Below are 24,402 nucleotides of genomic sequence, written 5' to 3'. Positions count from 1 at the left end.
CAAAGCTGGACACATAGGACGGGCCAGCGCCCCTCAAAACAACAGAAAGGCCTCCTTAGTTGTTTGTGTGTCTCATCTAATCTGTTCTCTTCTATGTTCATCTCCAGCGTAAAGCTCCAGGCAGAGCTAAAGGTGAGCTGATTATGTTTTATAAACTGATTATTGTCTATGAATAGATGTCTTATAAACTGATTATTGTCTCTATGAATAGATGTCTTATAAACTGATTATTGACTATGAATAGATGTCTTATAAACTGATTATTGACTATGAATAGTTGTCTTATAAACTGAGTATTGACTATGACTAGAAAGCCCCCCCACCTCCCCTCCCCGAAGCAGAGATGTTTTTGTTTGTTTGTTCTTTACACAGAGCACACCCATAATTATGACGTAGAACTGACATTCACCTTCATTTCAGCAGTATTGACATTCACCTTCATTTCAGCAGTATTGACATTCACCTTCATTTCAGCAGTATTGACATTCACCTTCATTTCAGCAGTATTGACAGCAAGCAATTGCAAAAAAAAGAATACCAAAAAGACAAATAAATTTGAAGAATAATTGTATAATGGGTATATAATGTCCCAGCCAGGTAAGGCCTAACACTAGTAATACATACTTAAAGGACCATACAGTCCAGGGCCGGACAGGTCACAGGACCTACCGGGCATATTCCCGGTGGGCTGCGACGGCATGCCATTCTGCCAGTGCCATGCTATTTTGTTCTGTAAAAGTGGTGGTATTATTAGGGGCTTGTTTGTTTGTGTGTGCCTCGACGGAGCGGGCGGTAGAGTTTCTGCTATCTGCGCGCTGGTTGTGGTGGGCCGGCCGGTCGGGGCCAAATTTGCGTGGAAAATGACCAGGCCGAACTTTAGTCCCAGTCCAGCCCTGATACAGACAAGTGTTATCCCATTTAGTAGATAACATAATAACATTATATATAATCTATAGGACAATGTATCTAAATAGATCCCCTCATTGTTGTAATACGTGGATATGTTGTTTTTGGAGACCTCCCCCTGGAAGCCTTCTGGATAAACTGAGGGTTTTAAACACGATGGTTTTTGACTTTTTGGGTTATTTTTTTGACATGAATGAATAAGCCCATTACTGACAAAAAAAAGTGCAAAGTTAATAACTGTCATTAACGTTTCCGTTTTTGGGGGCCCCTGAGCTAGGGGGGCCCCTGAGCTAGGGGGGCCCCTGAGCTATAGGGGGCCCCTGAGCTAGGGGGGCCCCTGAGCTAGGGGGGCCCGTGAGCTAGGGGGGCCCCTCCTAGCTCAGAGGCCCCTGGGCCTGGGCCCAACAGGATCGTTGGATAATCCTCCCCTGATTCAACTGTTCTCAGCTATGTTGAGTCTATGAATAGATGTCTTATAAACTGATTATTGACTCTATTAGGGATGTGCCGATGAGACATTTTGGCCGATATCGACATCCGATATAATTCATTGCTCTTATGGCCGATATAACCGATATTACCGATGTCGATATGATCTCATTCTGTATTGAAAAATTATAATAATTTTGTCCATTCTGAAAAATACATGTAACAGGGTGTCTGCACTGCAGGCTTAGGGAAGTCAGATTTAACTTTAAAACCTTTTATATTTAATATTGTGAGCTTGTAGATCTGTTCAAGCTCTTATTTGTACTTTTGTCTTTTCTGACATCAGAGCATGGAGCTACAGCCGCTGACCCACCAATGTCAAGTGCAACGTCTACAGGAGCAGCTGAAGGTGAGCTGAGTGTGTGACTGTGTGTGTGTGTGTGTGTGTGTGTGTGTGTGTGTGTGTGTGTGTGTGTGTGTGTGTGTGTGTGTGTGTGTGTGTGTGTGTGTGTGTGTGTGTGTGTGTGTGTGTGTGTGTGTGTGTGTGTGTGTGTGTGTGTGTGTGTGTGTGTGTTTTCGTAGCAAATTCGTAGCTTCAACGTTCGGATGAATACGATATCAATACGCATCACCTTTACACCTTTACACTCTGGCGTATTTCTCCTTTGTGAATGAGGACCAGTGAGTTCTGTCCATTGATGTGGAGTTTACACACATTTAGACCCAGTGGTCCTCAGTCACAAAGGAGAAATACGCCACAGTGGAAATGATGCGTAAACAGATGCGTAATGAAATCGGGATATATCCCGTGTTATTCAGGGAAGCTGGTGTAATCACTTCATTTGTGCGGATCGCCGAGTGTATCCTTTCCGCATTTTTCCCAAGCGATTCGCCTGGTTAGATTGAACATCCACATCCATTCTACACAATATAAGGCAACAGGAAATATCGAAATACGTCATCATAGCCTGCAGGATTCCCAAGCTTTAAATTATATACATCAGTGAACAAATGGATTTGTTCTGATCATGGACACGTAGGCATATAGCTATTTAAAATGTCAATCATATACGGCGGGTAGCCTATATCCTCTTTGTCAGATCCTCTTTGTCAGTGCAGGTTCATTTCATGATGTCGTCATATTAAAATGATTCGCGGGACATTTGGCACCAAACATTGACCTCATGATGAGATCAATGTAGTAGCCTACAGCCTACACAGCTACAGTTGCCCATATTATAATGAATTAAGGTGAGCTGGCTTAAAACTATGACTGGCCAAATTGCACGCACTGATGCCATAATGTGGACTGCTGTCTGTCTGTCAGACCGGCATGTCTGTGAACCATAGAATGCATTGGAGCTAAAAGCCAGTCGGGCCTCTAGAATGCATGCATATAGGCATACACAAGTGATACTTGGCTTTTATATAGGCTATATCATTTGTTTATGTGCTGACCAATGATGGGGACACATGCCTACATATTGTATCTGAGATTTGGGAACCTTTTATTGATTCAGCATGAAGACTAAAGCCTTCTACGCAAGCGTATGGCCTTTACACTACCATGAGAGCTGGTGTAGCTATGTGCAGAGTTTCCGACCAACCAACGTCACCGTCAAGTTCACGGAGATGGCCATGAATTCCCACGCAATGTGGGAATCCACGTAAATGCCTGTCCACTCACGCTCCGCTCACGTAATGTCACGTTATGAGCGTACACGCCGTTGTGAATGAGGACCAGTGAGTTCTGTCCAATGAGGTGGAGTTTACACTCCCTCCAATGAGAAAAGGTTACATTTCTTCTTTGTTCAACAGCTGTGCCTCGTCCAGAGAAGACCATGGCTTCCTCTCACGGAGATCCTCTACAGGTTGGTTTACTGGCAAATAGCAGCTCAAAATAAGGTCCATTGTTACACTTATTTGCATATTGAAAATAATACTACCTGCTACTCATCCTATAGGGCTCTGTGGACATATTGGTGGCCAACAAGGTGGAACTGATCAAGTGGCTCAGATCAGATCTCCTCATTCTACAGCATGCTCAATGTGAGGGAATTATTGATACAAGAATTTATAATCACCTGATGGATATAGAACAGCGAGAAAAGGCTTGTATTAAACTTATTGATGCAGTGATTAGTAGAGGAGAGGGAGCTTCATCTCAGTTCCTTACACTTCTCAAAGATCCAGAGATTCTCGTCACGTATCCACAACTCAAGGAATGGAATCCTTCTGCTGCGCTGCCAGGTAAGAAAGTAAAGAAAAGGCGCTTAATTGTATTTGTTGTGCCAGGTGGATGTAACGTCTACTTTGTTTGACTGCATAATTCATTGAAAGCATGAAAAGTTCTTAATCTTAATGTCTAATGTAACACACACACACACACACACACACACACACACACACACACACACACACACACACGGAGACGGACCCAATATGATGATGTGTCTCCACTCTGACCAATCACTGTCTCACATCTCAGCTTTAGAAGAGAAGGCAAGACGAGAGAGAGCTGCCAAACTGAGAGGTAAGTTTTGTGCGTGCGTGCGTGCGTGCGTGCGTGCGTGCGTGTGTGTGTGTGTGTGTGTGTGTGTGTGTGTGCGTGCGTGCGTGCCTCACAGTTAGACAAAGATATTTATTATAGTTGTGTTCACTCCATACATTCCCTGGGGCTGGACCACACATGGACATACAGTATGTCATATGACATCCTTAACTTGGACAGGAGCAGTTCCTATTGAGTGAAAGATTCTCTATTTATGAAAGAAATAAAAATATTTAAGGTGTTTTTATTTCTTTAGATATAGAGGGCAAGTATAGTGTTTTAAGGCATATTTGTCTGGCCAGGGATCCTTTTAAACAAATAAAGATAAATCCCCTTTGGGATTAAACAAGTGAAAACGTTTTGGAACAAATAGCCAATTTAATGTTGCTGTTATGGCTGATAACCGATATTACCGAAAAATACATGTAACAGGGTGTCTGCACTGCAGGCTTAGGGAAGTCAGATTTAACTTTAAAACCTTTTATATTTAATAGTGTGAGCTTGTAGATTTGTTCAAGCTCTTACTTTGGACTTTTGTCTTTTCTGACATCAGACCAGCATGGAGCTACAGCCGCTGACCCACCAATGTCAAGTGCAATGTCTACAGGAGCAGCTGAAGGTGAGCTGACTGTGTGCGTGTGCGTGCGTGCGCGCACGGCTGGGAATCAGAAGGTCCATAGTTAATTCTGCCAGACTTGGAGTTTAACAACATTGTTAACAAACATGTTATTGAAAAGAAAGATTGAAACGCTAAATGTTATATTGTTTTGTAGAGCTTGATCTGGCAGATCTCTTTCTCCTGAAGCTGTTTAAGAATTGCTTTGTTCATTACAGATCTGTTGGTGAAAATAGCAGGCTACGAACGCACGCTTCAGAACAAGATGAATGACGCATATCTATGTGTTAAATTGGACAATGAGTCCAAGATGAAGTTTGACGATGTCTGTGTCCCGATCTACAACATAAACACCAGCTTCACAAGCATGCACAGGTATCATGAGGTCAGACAGATGGAGATGAACAGGGCAGGACTGGACGAACCAATCCAACTCTGGGAATTGTATAATTCTGGAATAAATGAAAGAGTAGTGCTCACTGTTGGTGTCGCAGGAATTGGAAAATCCTTCCTCTTACACAAATTTATTCACGACTGGACCATGGACCGTTTCCCCCGAGACCCCCATCTCGTGTTCCCATTGACGTTCCGCCAGTTAAATCTTCTCGAGGGAGAAAGCCTTTCTCTGGTGAAGCTACTTCACGAATGTGTCAAGGAAACCAGAGGGATTACGGAAGAAGCACTGAATGACATCTTCAGAATCGTGCAGGAGTCAAACAACTACAAAACATGTCCCTGCAAAGTCATGTTCATGATTGATGGGCTCGATGAAAACAGGATTCCGTTGGATTTCGAGAAAGATTCCATCATCACGAATGTTGAGGTATCCCTGCCGGTCAAGGAGCTGATTGTAAACCTGATCAAGGGTGAACTGCTTCCCTCCGCTCGCATCTGGATCACCTCACGGCCTGCAGCAGTGGATCAGATCCCTGATCGACTGAACCTTGTTGACAGGATGACAGAAATAAGAGGGTTCATCACAGATGACCAGAAGAGGGAGTACTTCAAGAAGAGGTTCATGAAGATCTTCAATGATGAGGACAAGGCCAACATGATGACCAGCTTAATCATCTCACACATCAAGAAATCAAAGATCCTCTCCACTATGTGTGAAATCCCAGTCTTCTGTTGGATCCTTGCTTTTGTTGTGCAGCACAGAAACATGGAAGACCAGCTCCCTGAGACCCTGGCTCAGATGTACTGTGAATTCCTGATGGCTATGATGAAGCAGATGGAGAAGAAGTATGGTAAATCAGGCAAGATGACGAAAAAGAGAAAAGAGAAGCTCACGAAGGCAGAAAAACGGTTCATTCTGAAGCTGGGCGAGTTGGCATTTAACCAACTGATCGAAGATCAGATCCTGTTCTACCAGAAAGACCTGGAAGCCTGTGGTCTTGATGTGAACAAGGCCGTGCTAAAGTCAGGCATGTGCACATCATTCTTCAGAGTAGACGGTGCTTCTTACCAGAAAACAGTCTACTGCTTTGTTCACCTGAGCATCCAGGAGTTCATGGCTGCAGTCTACCTGTTCCACTGTTTCACACAGAAGAAGAAGGTACTGAAGACATTCCTGGGAGGAAGAAAAGAAATGACCTTGGATGACTTCCTGCAGAGAGCCATGGAAAAATCCCTGAAGAGTGAGAGTGGCCACCTGGACCTCTTTGTCCGCTTCCTTCATGGTCTCTCACTGCAGTCCAACCAGAGTCTGTTAGGAGGCCTGCTGGGTAAGACAAAGAACAGTCCAGAGGAGATCCAGAGAGCCATCAACAACCTGAAGGAGATGAATGTCCGTGACTGCTCTCCTGACAGATGCATCAACATCTTCCAATGTCTGATGGAGATGAACGACCCGTCAGTAAGTCAGGGGATCCAACAGTACCTGGAGTCAGAAAGCAGCTCAGGGAAGAAACTCTCTGAGACCCAGTGTTCAGCTCTCGCCTCCATTCTGCAGATGTCAGAGGAGGTTCTGGAAGAGTTGGACCTGGACAAATACAACACAGACCAGGCGGGGCGACAGAGACTCATCCCAACTGTGAGGATCTTCAAAAAAGCAAGGTTAGTAACACACGCACACGCAGGCACACGGAGGCAGGAACGCACGCACACAGATAGCCTAGCCGCTATAGCTTAGCAGGCTCTGCTGAGCTGGTAGCTGTCATGCTAATTTGAGCACAGCCAGAGAGCCTATTTCAACCAATCAGATTGTCTGGTCGGAACTATACCTGTTGTATGATTTGTTTAAATAATGTCAGATGATGTATTTATTGTGTATTTACAGACTTGTTGGATGTGGCCTCAGTGAGACACACTTTGGAGTTGTGGCTTCAGCTCTCAGCTCCAATCCTTCACATTTAAAACATCTGGACGTGAGTTACAACGACCTGAGCCAGGAATCTGGATCTGCTTCACTGGATCTGCTGTGTGCTGGACTGAAGAGCCCTCACTGTTGTCTGGAGACTCTCAGGTCAGATTAATTTAGCAGAATGTAAATGTTATATGAATACAGTAGTGAGACCTTATTAGAAGAGTGTGAATATGATTGACAGCATGTTGAACTAGATAAAGTGCCCCTCGGGGGACAGGTCTCTACCAGGCCAGGTCAGGTTGTGGCCTCCTGGTGGCGCTATAATAGGCCAATGTGAAAAGGGTGACATTTCTTCTTATGCCTTTGATGGCAATTGGATGATTTGAGGCATTTTGTTCCAAAAATGTGTTTTGCTAAATTCCACCTGTTGGTGGCGCTATAACAGTGGGATATATCCCTCAGCCTAGTAGGAACGTATGTGAAAGATTTCACGTAAATTGCACGTTTCGTTGAAAACGGGCCAATCCTGCAAACTTTGAAAGTCAATGTTAGCCAATTAGGATGGAATATGAAATATCGGACAGATTCGTCTTGAACACATGACTATAGAGATAGTGTGTAACGATTTCTGGAAATCTTTTGACAGAGGTTCATCGTTGGCATCCAGGGAGTGTGTGCAAAATGTGGCATCGACCGGGTTAACGGTGCCGGAGATTAGCTGTATACAGACAGACACGCACGCACCCACGCAATATTTGCATAATTTATGTTTCATACTTTCACCTACAAACTTCAAAACTTCAAATCTTTGTATTTTCCTTGTTTATTTAATGGTTTTTACTATGAAAGGGTTAGGGTGCCCTGGCAGAACAGAAAACACTGCATTAATAAATGGCTATCTTCTCTACCCATAGGCATAATGTAATATATGCTTCTCTATCCAGGCATAATGTAATATGTAATGTTTGATTTTTTTATCTAGACTGATGAACTGCTGGCTGTCGGAGAGATGCTGTGAAGTTCTGGCCTCAGCTCTACGTTCTCATCCATCCCTCCATCTCCAAGAACTGGACCTGCGTTTCAACGTCCTAAACGGTCCAGCACTGCAGCAGTTCTCTGGACTGAAGGCTCTCCAGTGAGTAGAATAGTACTGTGTCCACTTTTGCTTTGGCAATGTTTTCTCATGCCAGGCAATAAAGCTAATTTGAATTGAATTGAGAGAAAACCTTTAGCTGAGAGAGATGAAGCAGGAGCCAGGGACCCCATATAAAATTTTGTTGCAGATTAAACTTTTCAATAGATTTCATAGATAGCTTGCCCTGGTGCCCAGTCTGCCCTCCTTTCCCTAGTGCCCACTCTGTTTTGGTGCCTAGCTTTCCCTGGTGCCCAGTCTGCCCTCCTTTCCCTAGTGCCCACTCTGTTTTGGTGCCTACCTTTCCCTGCATGGTGCCCAGTCTGCCCATGCACCTTTCCCTAGTGCCCACTCTGTTTTGGTGTCCACGATAGTGTTCTGTTGGATTCATGTTCAGTATTTTTAGACGCCCACTTAGTCGCAGCATGAGGCATCGTTTGTGAACTTGTAGATCTGCTATTTTCGACTAATGTTACCCTCAGAATAGGGATGCTAGGGTTTTAACAAATTGTCTTAGTTTTGCAGTACGATCTATAGACTGAAACCCTGGCTGCCTGCCTCTCCAAGGCCCATGTACTGCTGAGAGGAAGACGTTTGTGTTGTATTTTATAAAGGCTCTGGTAGAGGCAGATATTCCTCTTGAGAAAGCCCCCAAGCTGGCCCCTGGCTATCTGGCTGGCAGGCAGGCTGACTGGCTGACTGACTGACTGGCTATATAACTGACTGGCTAACTGACTGGCTGGCTGGCTGACTGGCTATATAACTGACTGGCTATATAACTTTCTGGCTAACTGGCTGGCTGGCTGGCTAACTGGCTATCTGGCTGGCAGGCAGGCTGACTGGATGACTGACTGACTGGCTATAACTGACTGGCTATATAACTGACTGGCTAACTGGCTGGCTGGCTGGCTAGCTGACTGACTGACTGGCTATATAACTGACTGGCTATATAACTGGCTGGCTGGCTAACTGGCTGACTGGCTATATAACTGACTGGCTATATAACTGACTGGCTAGACTGACTGACTGACAAGCTTGTAGGTCTGCTATTTTTGATGAATCATGAAAAGTGACATGAAAGTGTGACTGACATAGAAAAACAGCTTTTTCCAGAAAACAGTCAGGATTTAGAAGACATTTGCAGAATCGTTCCCAGGTCAAAATGGGTTAAACACTGATTATAAGTTCTATTAATATATTACTAAACAAAGTGATGTTCTCCTTCCTACAGAGTGATTCATGGAGGAGAACAATGGAATGATCCTCACCTCCATACGAGATGTGAGTCTGTCTGTCTGTCTGTCTGTCTGTCTGTCTGTCTGTCTGTCTGTCTGTCTGTCTGTCTGTCTGTCTGTCTGTCTGTCTGTCTGTCTGTCTGTCTGTCTGTCTGTCTGTCTGTCTGTCTGTCTGTCTGTCTCTCTCTCTCTCTCTCTCTCTCTCTCATTTTAAACACTTTTTCCATATTTTATACGTTGGCTGTTTAAAAATAGTAGATCTACAAGCTCACAGCGCATCATTGCGTGGCGCACTGCAAGCTTGTACATCTGCTTTTTTAAGTGTGCGTGTGACCGTGTGTGACCGTGTGTGTGTGTGACTGTGTGCGTGTGACCGTGTGTGTGTGTGTGACCGTGTGTGTGTGTGTGTGTGTGTGTGTGTGTGTGTGTGTGTGTGTGTGACCGTGTGCGTGCGTGTGTGTGTGTGACCGTGTGCGTGTGTGTGTGTGCGTGTGCGTGCGTGCGTGCATGTGTGCGTGCGTGTGTGCATGTGCGTGCGTCTCAGTGAATGATGTATTTAATGTGTACTGTGTTGTTTTCTCATCAGATTTCCAGCGTCTCACTCTGGACACAAACACAGCATACTGTCTCCTCTCTCTGTCTGAGAACAACAGGAAGGTGACCCGGGGTGGTCCGAGTCATTCATATCCTGACCATCCTGACAGGTTTGATTACTGGGATCAGGTTCTGAGTTCAGAGAGTCTAGATGAACGCTGCTACAGTGAGGTACAGTTCAGTGGAGGGGTTCAGATAGGAGTGACTGACGGAGACATCGGTAGGAAAGGACGCGGTGAGGACGGTCATCTTGGAGGGAATGAACATTCCTGGTGTCTGTACTGTGGTGATGGTCAGCAGGGTGACTATTACTCTGTCAGACACAATAGTACGAGGACTGCCCTTCCTATCCGTCCCTCTGGCTCCAACAGAGTAGCAGTCTATCTGGACCGTCCCGCTGGGACTCTGTCCTTCTACAGAGTGTTAGAGGACACTCTGACTCACCTGTACACCTTCCAGAGCACCTTCACTCAACCGCTCTACGCTGGTTTTAGGTTGTTCTCTGACTCCTCTGTGTCTCTGTGTGAGCAGAGATAGATAGTCTCCATGTGACTTCAGGTCGCCATGGTTACTCAACATGTTTGGGTGAGTCCATGTTGTCATGGTTACCACTGTTGCCTAATAGTGGACACTTTGACATCCTAGAACTCCATATTTGGACATGACTGACTCGTGGTGACATCATAGAACTCCATATTTGGACATATTGACTCAGACTGACAGCATTGTGACGTCATCATAAATAAGACAAGCAGAGACACACTGACATCAGAGAGGATTTGTTTTCAACAAGCAGATACAAGCTACGAGCTTGTAGATCTGCCATTGTGTAGATCTGCTAATTTGGAATAGTGATGTATTTAGGTTAAAGTTATTTTAGGTTAGATTTATTTATCATTTTGCTCTTAGGACCCCCTGGAACTGTGTGTGTGTGTGTGTGTGTGTGTGTGTGTGTGTGTGTGTGTGTGTGTGTGTGTGTGTGTGTGTGTGTGTGTGTGTGTGTGTGTGTGTGTGTGTGTGTGTGTGTGTGTGTGTGTGTGTGTGTGTGTGTGTGTGTGTGTGTGTGTGTGTGTGTGTGTCGTTTTTGGCAGCATATTTTTGTTTCAGTCATAGACTTTTGAATAGTTTCAATTTAGTTTTAGACCCATTTTAGTCAGCTGGAATGTTTTAGTTTTAGTCGACTAAATCTACAGGTGATTTAGTCGACTAAAATGTATTTTGGCGGGCCTTGATGCCGTCGTAATGACTGTTTTTACACTTGCTGAAAATAGCCGATCTACAAGCTCAGAACGAGTCGCGCTGCGACGCATTGTGAGCTTGTAGATCTGCTATTTTCAACGTGATCTCAGCAACCAAGTGTAAAATGACTTGTACTGGATCTCTTGTCCACTATAGTCTCTTCCTAACATTTTAGTCTAGTTTTCATTTGTTGACGATATTGTCAGTATATTTAGTCTTAGTTTTAGTCATCGTAGCTTAGTTTTCATTTAGTTTCTGTTTAGTTTTCGTCAGTGGAAGAAGGTGTTCGACGAACATTTTTCCTCTTAGTTTTAGTCTACGACATCAACACTGGTGTGTGTGTGTGTGTGTGTGTGTGTGTGTGTGTGTGTGTGTGTGTGTGTGTGTGTGTGTGTGTGTCTCTCTATGGCTGTGGTTCTCACAGTGTGGTCCGGGGACCCCCAGGGGTCCTTCAGGGGGTTCCAGAGGGTCTCACTCATTCACTGCTATAGATTTATTTTGCCCCTTATTTTGTCCTTTCAGTCAGTCTTTTATTTTGAAGGCGTTGATCTTATTTTAATTCACACCAAACGTATGTTTTAGTAACAATCATTATACATCACGTCATTAACAACTGCATTTATGTGATTGGTTAGCCTACATATCACGTAAACTTCCCCTTCATTGTCAATGGCATTTAATGTTTGTGATGCGACAAGTTTACGTCATATTTGGCGGATATTTGTCCTAATAAGTTCTGCTTTCATTGTCAATGGCAAATATGAGACGTGTGAGAACAAAAGCTGTTTATAGGAGGGGCTCAAAAAAAGAGAAAAAGTTGTCCTTGGCAGACAGCAGTGAATGAGTTAAATTATTATAGCAACAACTTCAGTTCAACCACTTTAACCTCTACATCAGATATTTGAAAATATCAGATCTACAAGCTCTGCATGCGAGTTAGTAAAACAGGCTATTGTCACAGCATCTTGAAGATGAAAATGAGAAAAAAAAAGAAAGACTTTGAAATCTGGTCTCGACTCAGACTCCGAAGTCGAATAGTCAGTTATGTTGTGTCAGTTGTACATATGAGATGAATAGTCAGTTATGATGCGTCAGTTGTACATATGAGATGAATAGTCAGTTTTGTTGTGTCAGTTGTACATATGAGATGAATAGTCAGTTATGTTGTGTCAGTTGTACATATGAGATGAATAGTCAGTTATGTTGTGTCAGTTGTACATATGAGATGGATATCTTTTTTGGGGGGGGGGCAGTCCAGACCCCTTTGGGCCAACGTGACCTCCTAGCCCTGAGGTAGTGGTTTCTGTTTGACTATGACATTACTTTGATTGAAAGGTTTTTAATACAAGCCGTTCCAGTGGCGTCTAAATGTAAGGTTGTGAGATGTTCATCGGTGGATGATGAAGGATGAAGGATGAGGATGAAGGATGAGGATGAGGATGAGGATGAGGATGAGGATGAGGATGGAGGATGAAGGATGAGGATGAAGGACGAGGATGAGGATGAAGGATGAGGATGAGGATGAAGGGGTACTTGTAAATATTTCTCCCCTCCAAGTGGTCCCTGCGTGGGCCAAAAACATGTTTTAGAACCTTTTTTATTGTATCTAAACCTTTATACTGAACCACTGAAACCCTGTTGACTTTACTGACGGGGGTCCCACAGGGTTCCCTACTCGGCACCCCTCCTTTTTTTTTTCCTGCTGTGAGCGTGTTGATTGGTCGAGTAGACTTGCATGTAGTTTACTCCCATGGTGGACTTTGTAAATCATCACTCTGGATTCAAACATCTGCTAAATGTCTGCATTCGTTCTTTAATGACATTCTGACCTGAGATCAGATTCTAAAAATGTCTTATACATCCTGCCAGTTCTCTGAAAAAGCTATGTTTCTACGTCAGTCGTTCTTCGTTTTTCTAAAAATAGCAGACCTACAAGCTCGTAGCGCGCCACTCGGTGGCGCGCTATGAGCTTGTAGATCTGCTATTTTTCAATGGCTAAAGCATTACATAATGCTAACACCAAAAGGGGTTCCCGCCCAAAATGGGTTAATGACATTCAGATCATTCATTGTTCATCTGTTGAATCATTGTCAGTCATTCCATTGTTTGGTTTTCTTTTGTTTTCTTTTGATTTTAATATTGATTCCATATTATTCTCATTATTCAGACTAGAAGCTGGACGGCCTGCGGTCGGTCTGGCTCTAGCGCCACAGAGGGGAAAAAACAGACACCAGGTCGACCCTCTTGTGATTCTGGTAGTGGGATAATTCTGATGTTATTGTCTGATCGTTCATATTCATTATTCTGATGATCACATTTTGTAAAAGTGTTTATTTGTTCAATAAACTGATTATTGAACGTCTGATATTGTACTTTATTGATATTCATAGTGTTGTCATGACAATATATGTGACCAAACGTGACACACAGTAAGTCATTACTTTCGTTTTTTTCATGTCGTGTGAAAGCAGGGACTGACTTCAATTGACATATTGGTTGTTCAGTTTGACCCACCAGTTGTGGAGATATGGCTTATAGAGTAATGTCTTGCAGAGAAATGGCGAGTTGAGAAAACAGGCTTGAAAGGTTCACTTCTGTGGACTCTTAACATTACACCTAGCTACATGTTTAAGCATTTATTTCATATTTACATGTCTTCTGTGGACTCTTAACATTACACCTAGCTACATGTTTAAGCATTTATTTCATATTTACATGTCTTCTGTGGACTCTTAACATTACACCTATAGCTACATGTTTAAGCATTTATTTCATATTTACATGTCTTCTGTGGACTCTTAACATTACACCTAGCTACATGTTTAAGAATGTACATGTTTATTTCAGCTCTGCCATTTATTTCATACATGCTCTAGGATAAAATAAAATGAGTTTAATTGACGGGTGGCTGGCATCTCCCTTAGAAATAGGGTGAGAAGTTAATCTCCCTTAGATATAGGGTGAGAAGTTAATCTCCCTTAGAAATAGGGTGAGAAGTTCATCTCCCTTAGATATAGGGTGAGAAGTTTAGTCACACGATCAGTCACAAGGGCAATCTGGTTAGGATGCATTTCGGGCGTCTCCCTAGGGAGGTCCTCGAGGCACGTCCGACTGGGAGGAGACCCCGGGGCAGACCAAGGACCACGTCCCACTGGGAGGAGACCCCGGGGGAAGACCAAGGACCACGTCCCACTGGGAGGAGACCCCGGGGCAGACCAAGGATCACGTCCCACTGGGAGGAGACCCCCGGGGCAGACCAAGGACCACGTCCCACTGGGAGGAGACCCCGGGGCAGACCAAGGACCACGTCCCACTGGGAGGAGACCCCGGGGCAGACCAAGGACCACGTCCCACTGGGAGGAGACCCCCGGGGCAGACCAAGGACCACGTCCCACTGGGAGGAGACCCCGGGGCAGACCAAGGACCACGTCCCACTGGGAGGAGACCCCTGGGGGAAGACCAAGGACCACGTCCCACTGGGAGGAGACCCCGGGGCAGACCACGGTGCAGTTGGAGGAAACACATCGACTCACTGGCCTTGGAACGTCTCGGGATCCCCCAGGAGGAAGTTACTACAGTTTGCTGTGGAGAGGGAAGTCTGGGAGCACTCTGGTGGAGCTGTTGCCCCCGTGACCCGACTACGGATAAGCGGTTGAAGATGGATGGACGGTGAGACTCGGGTCAGTAACGTCTCTTCAGTAAACATGGTTTATTAGAAGAGGTTACTACTGGTCAAAGGTCAAAGGTTACTTGAGTAAAAGTACAAAAGTATATAAATGTACTTAAAGTACCAAAAGTATAGAAAGTACACTCAGTATTCAGAAAGTCCCATTTCACAAGTTTTCAAACGTTTAAAATATTTATAGGTGTCGTTGCATGTTGTTCCCACCAGAGGGTGCCCTACACTATATATTATATTGAGAAACTGCTTCCTGAGCTGTAAGCTTCACTTCCTTCCAGGTCATTGATGGTTGCTGAGAGAACAAAGCTGTTAACAACTAACTGGTATGAAAAAACACATTTCCATAATTCATAACAGCTAATGAGCCATTATTATCTTATATACTATATATATAAAACCTCCCGCAACACAGTTCACATGCAAATTTTAAAGGGAATACAGCAACATGAACGGGAACCCATTTTGGTGTTGGCATCATGTTATGCTTTAGCTATTGAAAAATAGCAGATCTACAAGCTCATAGCGCGCCACCGAGTGGCGCGCTACGAGCTTGTAGGTCTGCTATTTTTTGAAAAATCGAAGAACGACTGACATTTTTAGAATCTGATCTCAGGTCAGAATGGGTTAATCAGACCAGTGTAGTGTCCAGTGGAAACCTCGTATGAATCTGATCTCAGGTCAGAATGGCTTAACGGGAGGTTGGACCATAGCCACGCTATACCAATTTGAACATGCCTTTTTGATTAACTTTCATATGACGTCCTAAATCAAAATAAAGGTTTTTGTTTTACATAATATAGCCTACTGTACGTTGCCAATGTAAAATAATAAAATAAAACCGCCCCAGAAGGCAGTGAGCAGTTTAAAAAGCATTAACACAGAAATGTCTACCCTGCATTTTTGGGGATGAATAGCTGCCAGTTTCTCCAACAGGTGATTTGATTCCCCGTCTGGGTCATAACCAGTGGTGGAGTATTAACCCCTTCTGACCTGAGATCAGATCAAAAATGTCTTCTATGTCAGTCGCTATTTGCTTTTTCAAAAATAGCAGACCTACAAGCTCGTAGCGCGCCACTCGGTGGCGCGCTATGAGCTTGTAGATCTGCTATTTTTCAATAGCTAAAGCATGACATAATGCTAACACCAAAATGGGTTAAATACTGCAATGTAGAACTACTCAATGTACTATACTACGTATTAAGTACAATTCAAAATGTACTCGAGTAAAAGTACAAACATATTGGCATTAAAATGTACTGTACTTAGAGTAACAAAAGTACAAGTTCAGATTTTGCAGAATGTCCCATTTTAAGTGTTCATATTGTGAATAGGGATGTGTAAATGTGTCCAAAATGAAAATCTTCCCCCCAAGGGGTATCTAAGTCAAAACAGTTTGGGAACCCCTGATGTAGTTGATTAACAATAATTGTAACTCTTGAGAGTTAATAAGGGTCCATTTGGTTACTAACTCCATCTTTTAAATGAGGACCACTGGTGGTCCCTGGACCACTGTTGATCCAATTGATCACCATAGCAACCCCAGCCTAGGCCTGATTAGGTAAATTCCCAACACCTGCTAAATCCTCCAAACCTGTATCTTGATTGGAATCAATCTCCACTCACACTCCTCTCAGTCATGCAGCTACACAGACACATCCCAGGCACACTTTGGTAGGCCTATAGCCCTGTCCTGTTTGGATGACAATATTGCCTTTCCAACAGATTTTCATAAAAATAAAACGGGAAAAAAACGATTATCGATTATTAATTTTCATAATCGATTTCGGGTCCTATCAACGGTAATCGATTAATGGGACCCATCCCTAATTGTGAACTGCTATATTTTGAATATAGCAGATCTATAAGCTCACACTGCGTGGACATTGCAGCGCATTCTGAGCTTGTAGATCTGCCTATTTTCAAATGGCCGAAATGTATTCTACTGTAGGGTTGAAGTGGTTACTGTATACGTTTTGTAATACCAATGCAAATGTACAAAGTAAGTAGCCTCTGAAATGTAGTGGAGTAGAAGTAAAAGTACTGAAAAATGGACATACTCAAGTACAAATACCTCAGAATTGTACTTACTGTAAGTACAGTACCTATAAGCATATACTGTTCTTTCCACCACTAAATACTATAGTACACACATACGCATGCACACTAAGGAAAGGAAAGGTACTATGTTTACCCAGGGTAACTGGACTAAGGAAAGGAAAGGTACTATGTTTACCCAGGGTAACTGGACTAAGGAAAGGAAAGGTACTATGTTTACCCAGGGTAACTGGACTAAGGAAAGGAAAGGTACTATGTTTACCCAAGGTAACTGGACTAAGGAAAGGAAAGGTACTATGTTTACCCAGGGTAACTGGACTAAAGGAAAGGAAAGGAAAGGTACTATGTTTACCCAGGGTAACTGAACTAAAGGAAAGGAAAGGAAAGGTACTATGTTTACCCAGGGTAACTGGACTAAGGAAAGGAAAGGTACTATGTTTACCCAGGGTAACTGGACTAAGCTCAAGAACTTGTTTACAGCCAGGCCCTGCTCATAGAACATTTCATGGTAGGGGTTCAATGCCTTGCTCAAGGGCACTTCAGCGGTGGTAATTTTAACGTGCCGGTCCGGGGATACGAACTAGCGACCTTCCAATATCGTAACTAACGTTGGTGTCATAATGTATTGTACAGCAGATAAATGCTGTTAAGTTTCAGCTTTGCAACCATACTCCCCCTGGAACCCAAAGACTTTGACGGTATCTGATCGTCTTCGAACCTCCGACTTTCGTTCTTGAAACAGCCTTCTTCCAATTATCGCTGTTATCCAAGGTCAATGTCTTTTAGTGACACTTGGTTATACAATTGTATTACCACTCGCTTTGACTAGGCCTACTGTAATGCCCTCTATACTGGCGTTAGTCAAGCTTAGGCCTTGATTAGGCCTACTGTAATGCCCTCTATACTGGTGTTAGTCAAGCTTAGGCCTTGATTAGGCCTACTGTAATGCCCTCTATACTGGCGTTAGTCAAGCTTAGGCTTTGACTAGGCCTACTGTAATGCCTTCTATACTGGTGTTAGTCAAGCTTAGGCCTTGACTAGGCCTACTGTAATGCCCTCTATACTGGCGTTAGTCAAGCTTAGGCTTTGACTAGGCCTACTGTAATGCCTTCTATACTGGCGTTAGTCAAGCTTCGGCCTTTACTAGGCCTACTGTAATGCCCTCTATACTGGTGTTAGTCAAGCTTAGGCCTTGACTAGGCCTACTGTAATGCCTTCTATACTGGTGTTAGTCAAGCTTAGGCCTTGACTAGGCCTACTGTAATGCCCTCTATACTGGTGTTAGTCAAGCTTAGGCCTTGATTAGGCCTACTGTAATGCCCTCTATACTGGCGTTAGTCAAGCTTAGGCTTTGACTAGGCCTACTGTAATGCCTTCTATACTGGTGTTAGTCAAGCTTAGGCCTTGACTAGGCCTACTGTAATGCCCTCTATACTGGCGTTAGTCAAGCTTAGGCTTTGACTAGGCCTACTGTAATGCCTTCTATACTGGCGTTAGTCAAGCTTCGGCCTTTACTAGGCCTACTGTAATGCCCTCTATACTGGTGTTAGTCAAGCTTAGGCCTTGACTAGGCCTACTGTAATGCCCTCTATACTGGCGTTATATCCTTATCCAATAAGGTGCAGCTTTATTTGTAACCCATGATGTGGGTTACAAATCACCCATATCCTTATCCAATAAGGTGCAGCTTTATTTGTAACCCATGATGTGGGTTACAAATCACCCATGGCCTGTGAGGTTAGGGTTAGGTTATACTAGGGTTTGGGATGGTGTTAGTATAGGTTAGGGTTAGGGTTAGGTTGGTCTACTGTAATGCCCTCTATACTGGTGTTAGTCATGGCCTTGACTAGGCCTACTGTAATGCCCTCTATACTGGCGTTAGTCATGGCCTTGACTAGGCCTACTGTAATGCCCTCTATACTGGTGTTAGTCAAGCTTAGGCTTTGACTAGTCCTACTGTAATACCTTCTATACTGGCGTTAGTCAAGCTTAGGCCTTGACTAGGCCTACTGTAATGCCCTCTATACTGGTGTTAGTCAAGCTTAGGCTTTGACTAGTCCTACTGTAATACCTTCTATACTGGCGTTAGTCAAGCTTAGGCCTTGACTAGGCCTACTGTAATGCCCTCTATACTGGTGTTAGTCAAGCTTAGGCTTTGACTAGTCCTACTGTAATACCTTCTATACTGGCGTTAGTCAAGCTTAGGCCTTGACTAGGCCTACTGTAATGCCCTCTATACTGGCGTTAGTCATGGCCTTGACTAGGCCTACTGTAATGCCCTCTATACTGGTGTTAGTCAAGCTTAGGCTTTGTCTAGGCCTACTGTAATGCCTTCTATACTGGTGTTAGTCAAGCTTAGGCCTTGACTAGGCCTACTGTAATGCCCTCTATACTGGTGTTAGTCAAGCTTAGGCTTTGTCTAGGCCTACTGTAATGCCCTCTATACTGGCGTTAGTCAAGCTTAGGCCTTGACTAGGCCTACTGTAATGCCCTCTATACTGGCGTTAGTCAAGTTTAGGCCTTGACTAGGCCTACTGTAATGCCCTCTATACTGGTGTTAGTCAAGCTTAGGCCTTGACTAGGCCTACTGTAATGCCCTCTATACTGGCGTTATATCCTTATCCAATAAGGTGCAGCTTTATTTGTAACCCATGATGTGGGTTACAAATCACCCATATCCTTATCCAATAAGGTGCATCTTTATTTGTAACCCATGATGTGGGTTACAAATCACCCATGGCCTGTGAGGTTAGGGTTAGGTTATACTAGGGTTTGGGATGGTGTTAGTATAGGTTAGGGTTAGGTTGGTCTACTGTAATGCCCTCTATACTGGTGTTAGTCAAGCTTAGGCCTTGACTAGGCCTACTGTAATGCCCTCTATACTGGCGTTAGTCATGGCCTTGACTAGGCCTACTGTAATGCCCTCTATACTGGTGTTAGTCAAGCTTAGGCCTTGACTAGGCCTACTGTAATGCCCTCTATACTGGCGTTAGTCATGGCCTTGACTAGGCCTACTGTAATGCCCTCTATACTGGTGTTAGTCAAGCTTAGGCCTTGACTAGGCCTACTGTAATGCCCTCTATACTGGCGTTAGTCATGGCCTTGACTAGGCCTACTGTAATGCCCTCTATACTGGTGTTAGTCATGGCCTTGACTAGGCCTACTGTAATGCCCTCTATACTGGTGTTAGTCAAGCTTAGGCTTTGACTAGGCCTACTGTAATGCCCTCTATACTGGCGTTAGTCAAGCTTAGGCCTTGACTAGGCCTACTGTAATGCCCTCTATACTGGCGTTAGTCAAGCTTAGGCCTTGACTAGGCCTACTGTAATGCCCTCTATACTGGCGTTAGTCATGGCCTTGACTAGGCCTACTGTAATGCCCTCTATACTGGTGTTAGTCAAGCTTAGGCCTTGACTAGGCCTACTGTAATGCCCTCTATACTGGCGTTAGTCATGGCCTTGACTAGGCCTACTGTAATGCCCTCTATACTGGTGTTAGTCAAGCTTAGGCTTTGACTAGTCCTACTGTAATACCTTCTATACTGGCGTTAGTCAAGCTTAGGCCTTGACTAGGCCTACTGTAATGCCCTCTATACTGGTGTTAGTCAAGCTTAGGCCTTGACTAGGCCTACTGTAATGCCCTCTATACTGGCGTTAGTCAAGCTTAGGCCTTGACTAGGCCTACTGTAATGCCCTCTATACTGGCGTAAGTCAAGCTTCCCTATCTTGCCTTCAACTAGTCCAAGATTCTGCCACACACCTTTCAGTGGGAACTCTAAAGTGAGAACATATCACCCCCATTCTGGACTCCCTCCATTGGCATCCCGGTGTGTTTTAGAATCCATTTAAAGATCTTATTGTTTTATTGTTTGCTTTTTAAATCTTTAAATTGATTTAGTGCTTCTTGACTACTTTTCTTAACCTATATGTCCCTTGGAGGTCACTGAGGTCAGCTGAGCGGTGGCTGGCCTCGTCGTCCCTAAGACCAGTCTTAAGCACTTCTTTCCAACACTGCCTGTTTTTTTAAAACTATTTTTTATTTGTTGGCATTCAACCCAGATTTGGTTCGAGTTGTTCGTACGTATAATGTTTAATTGGGTTTGCATTTTATGCTTTTATTTGTTTTTATTTTAACCAACTGTACAGCACTTTGGTCAACTCTGTTGTTTTAAAATGTGCTCTATAAATAAAGTTGGCAAATTCACCCATTTTCAATTTATCTTGATGTAATTATTGGTCCTCATTCATTCTCACTATAATCGTCTACTCGGTCTGTCTCATAGGAGGGCTGTGGGCAGTTCGGAAACTCACCTACCAGTGACACGATAATCGGATAATCTTTCTATTCCTGGAAAGTTATCTTGCTATAATAGCAGCCATTGTTCCCACATTAAATAAAAGGTGTGGTTTCTGAGTGTCCACAGCCCGCCTGAGACACAGACCGAGTAGAAAGAAATGGTACCGGACGGTAAACCATGAGCATTAAGGTCACATTCTCACCAGAGAGCTTTGCTGCGATTAAAATGAATCCTGCTGCGCATTTTCAGAAAGTGCACTTCGTTTGGCAGGTGTGAAGGCTCATTCGAATCCTAATGCGTATCAAAGAACCGCATTATAATCCGAGCAAAAACGGGGGTTTCGCTTCCAATCGCACTTGATTACGATTCGGTGCAGGTGTGAATGCAATCCGCAGTAAATAAAGGAAATGAAGCAAACAATGTGGCGGGTGAGGAGCTGAACACAGTTGGAGACGGAGAAGGCATATTTTACGCAGCGCAAAGATGTTCCGACAGTCCCGTTACCGTGGATAGACGTGGTCGAATGAGGAGACTGCAGCCCTGATCGAAATGAGTACATTAATCAATTGCTTAAGAAAACACATAAACACTGCAGTGCAGTGTAATAGTATTATAGCCTAAGCCTACAGAATATTCTGTCTGTCTGTGCGTGCCGTAAACATGGAGTGCTGTCACTGTGTGGGGACTGGGGAGTAGGAACTTTCATCTCAAATTGCACGTTATGAGTATAATTTTATCACCATAGATTTCACTGTGTAGGCTATAGTTTATGAATGGAACACATTGATAAAGGTCCCCCCTGCTGCGTTTCCAACTGCTGCGGATGACAGCTGTGTGAAGGAAAACCGCAGCAAATTAAATATGCAAGAATCCCAAATTCTCCGCCGAAATGCAGCCTCGGACTAGGTTTAAAGTCTAAACAATACTACCATCTGACAAGAAGAAATGCAGCCTCGGACTAGGTTTAAAGACTAAACAATACTACCATCTGACAAGAAGAAATGCAGCCTTGGACTAGGTTTAAAGACTAAACAACACTAGCATCTGACAAGAAGAAATGCAGCCTCAGACTAGGTTTAAAGACTAAACAATACTACCATCTGACAAGAAGAAATGCAGCCTCGGACTAGGTTTAAAGTCTAAACAATACTACCATCTGACAAGAAGAAATGCAGCCTCGGACTAGGTTTAAAGACTAAACAATACTACCATCTGACAAGAAGTAATGCAGCCTCGGACTAGGTTTAAAGTCTAAACAATACTACCATCTGACAAGAAGAAATGCAGCCTCAGACTAGGTTTAAAGACTAAACAATACTACCATCTGACAAGAAGAAATGCAGCCTCAGACTAGGTTTAAAGTCTAAACAATACTACCATCTGACAAGAAGAAATGCAGCCTCGGACTAGGTTTAAAGACTAAACAATACTACCATCTGACAAGAAGAAATGCAGCCTCTGACTAGGTTTAAAGTACAAATAAAAGGTCTTTAATGTTCTGTTCGCGAACAGGGTGAAAAGCAGGTCCTCTCTAAACAGGATACAGAGACGTTCTTGGTTGCTGTGCAGAACGGAAGCAAAGAGGAAGCAGGTACCCACAACCATGTACAGTTCCCAGGCTGTGGTTTGACAGCTCAGTTCATGATTTACAAAGTTCATCAGACACAGGAGAACTGACACCTATTCCTATTCCTGTGGGCCAATTTAAGTAAACATACAGAACTGAATAGTTCCTAATGTGAGATGTATACGTGACATGGAGACATTGTCTGATGGGTTAAAGGGGGCCTCAGTACTCTTCACATGTATGGATCAACAATGGGCATAATAGTCAACAACATGACAGCTTCAAGTGTCCAGAAGGGTTGATGTATAGACATGTGGCTATATTCTGACATTTTATGATACGTTATTTATTTGACAGACAATGCTGATTAATGATCATCTGCAGTCCCTGAGCGGGTGCAGTACTTGGTTTAGACAGTATACTTAGTTAGTTTAGACTAGTCATTGGTTAGACCCGTCATTAGTCCTACAACTACAACCTATCTCAAACCCTCACCCTAAACCTAACCTCCCACGGGGCAGCACACCTAAACCTAACCTTAACCCATGTCTAACCAATGACTAGTCTAAACGAAGTATACACCCCACGGGTGCTGTACTTAGTTTAGACAGTTTTTGGTTTAGACTAGTCATTGGTTAGACCAGTCATTAGTCCTACAACTACAACCTATCTCAAACCCTCACCCTAAACCTAACCTCCCATTGATCCTCTGTGTGTCTCTCTGTCTCTCTCTCTCTCTCTCTCTCTCTCTCTCTGTCTCTCTCTGTCTCTCTCTCTCTCTCTCTCTCTCTCTCTCTCTCTCTCTCTCTCTCTCTCTCTCTCTCTCTCTCTTTCTCTCTCTGTCTCTCTGTCTCTCTCTCTCTCTATCTTTCTCTCTCTTTCTCTCTCTCTGTCTCTCTCTGTCTCTCTCTCTCTCTCTCTCTCTCTCTCTCTCTCTCTCTCTCTCTCTCTCTCTCTCTCTCTGACACAGCCTCTGAACAGTCTGGACTGCTTGATGTTTTAACAACATGGGATTAAATCACCAAGATTAATTAATGGTAAGTGTTTTTCATCATGTCTGTTTAATTAATGGCTGAAAGCATGCTGCTATATGGACGCACGTCGCACAAACACGCGGACGCACGCACACACACACACACACACACACACACACACACACACACACACACACACACACACTACACCCTGCTTCCTTAATCACAGGTGTTACCGATGAGATTGATACTAATTAAGGCTCTGTTCCATTTAGTGTACATACAGTACAGTGGTGGTGCTCAAACTTTTTATTTAATTTCAAGGACCCCCAAAACACATTCTGGGCGGGAAACCCCTTTTGGTGTTTTAAGCATTATGTTATACTTTAGCTATTGAAAAACAGCAGATCTACAAGCTCATAGCGCAGCACCGAGTGCCGTGCTACGAGCTTGTAGTTCTGCTGTTTTTGAAAAGTCGTAGCGCAGATTTTGAATATATATTGTTTCAGAGCGAACATTTTAACTCATCTTTGCTTCTGGAGGGTCATATTTTGAGATGGGGGTCGGAGGCCAAATACACATAATAATTGTTGGGGTCCTTGACATGAAATAGTTTGAGCACAACTGACAGAGAAACATTTAGTTTTTCAGAAAACTGTCGTGATTTAGAAGACATTTGTAGAATCGTCCTCCGGTATGAATGGGTTAAGGTGTCAGGTCTGCCTATGACGGCCTTTCTCGATCGCAAGACTGAGTCTGTAAGATGGAGTTAACATGACTAATAGACCCCCAGGTGTTTAGTATGGAGTTAACATTACTC

The 24,402-nt window shown here is 43.6% G+C and overlaps 2 long non-coding RNA genes across 2 annotated transcripts; both read left to right on the top strand.

Annotated features, from left to right (window-relative positions):
• The first annotated feature begins 1,681 nt into the window (after window positions 1-1,681).
• Window positions 1,682-3,372, top strand: LOC310854053. The gene is made up of 3 exons (XR_014568849.1): window positions 1,682-1,744; window positions 3,154-3,206; window positions 3,300-3,372. It is a non-coding gene; the product is annotated as an uncharacterized lncRNA (long non-coding RNA).
• A 13,976-nt stretch (window positions 3,373-17,348) lies between these two features.
• Window positions 17,349-20,962, top strand: LOC310854196. The gene is made up of 2 exons (XR_014568878.1): window positions 17,349-17,562; window positions 20,412-20,962. It is a non-coding gene; the product is annotated as an uncharacterized lncRNA (long non-coding RNA).
• The last annotated feature ends 3,440 nt before the right edge of the window (window positions 20,963-24,402 follow it).

This window comes from Protomyctophum parallelum, assembly GCF_964188405.1.
Source record: "Protomyctophum parallelum genome assembly, chromosome: 23".
In the NCBI taxonomy this organism is placed as follows: domain Eukaryota; kingdom Metazoa; phylum Chordata; class Actinopteri; order Myctophiformes; family Myctophidae; genus Protomyctophum; species Protomyctophum parallelum.
The sequence above is the reverse complement of the archived record's forward strand: the minus strand, read 5'-3'. Positions and strand labels throughout refer to the sequence as shown.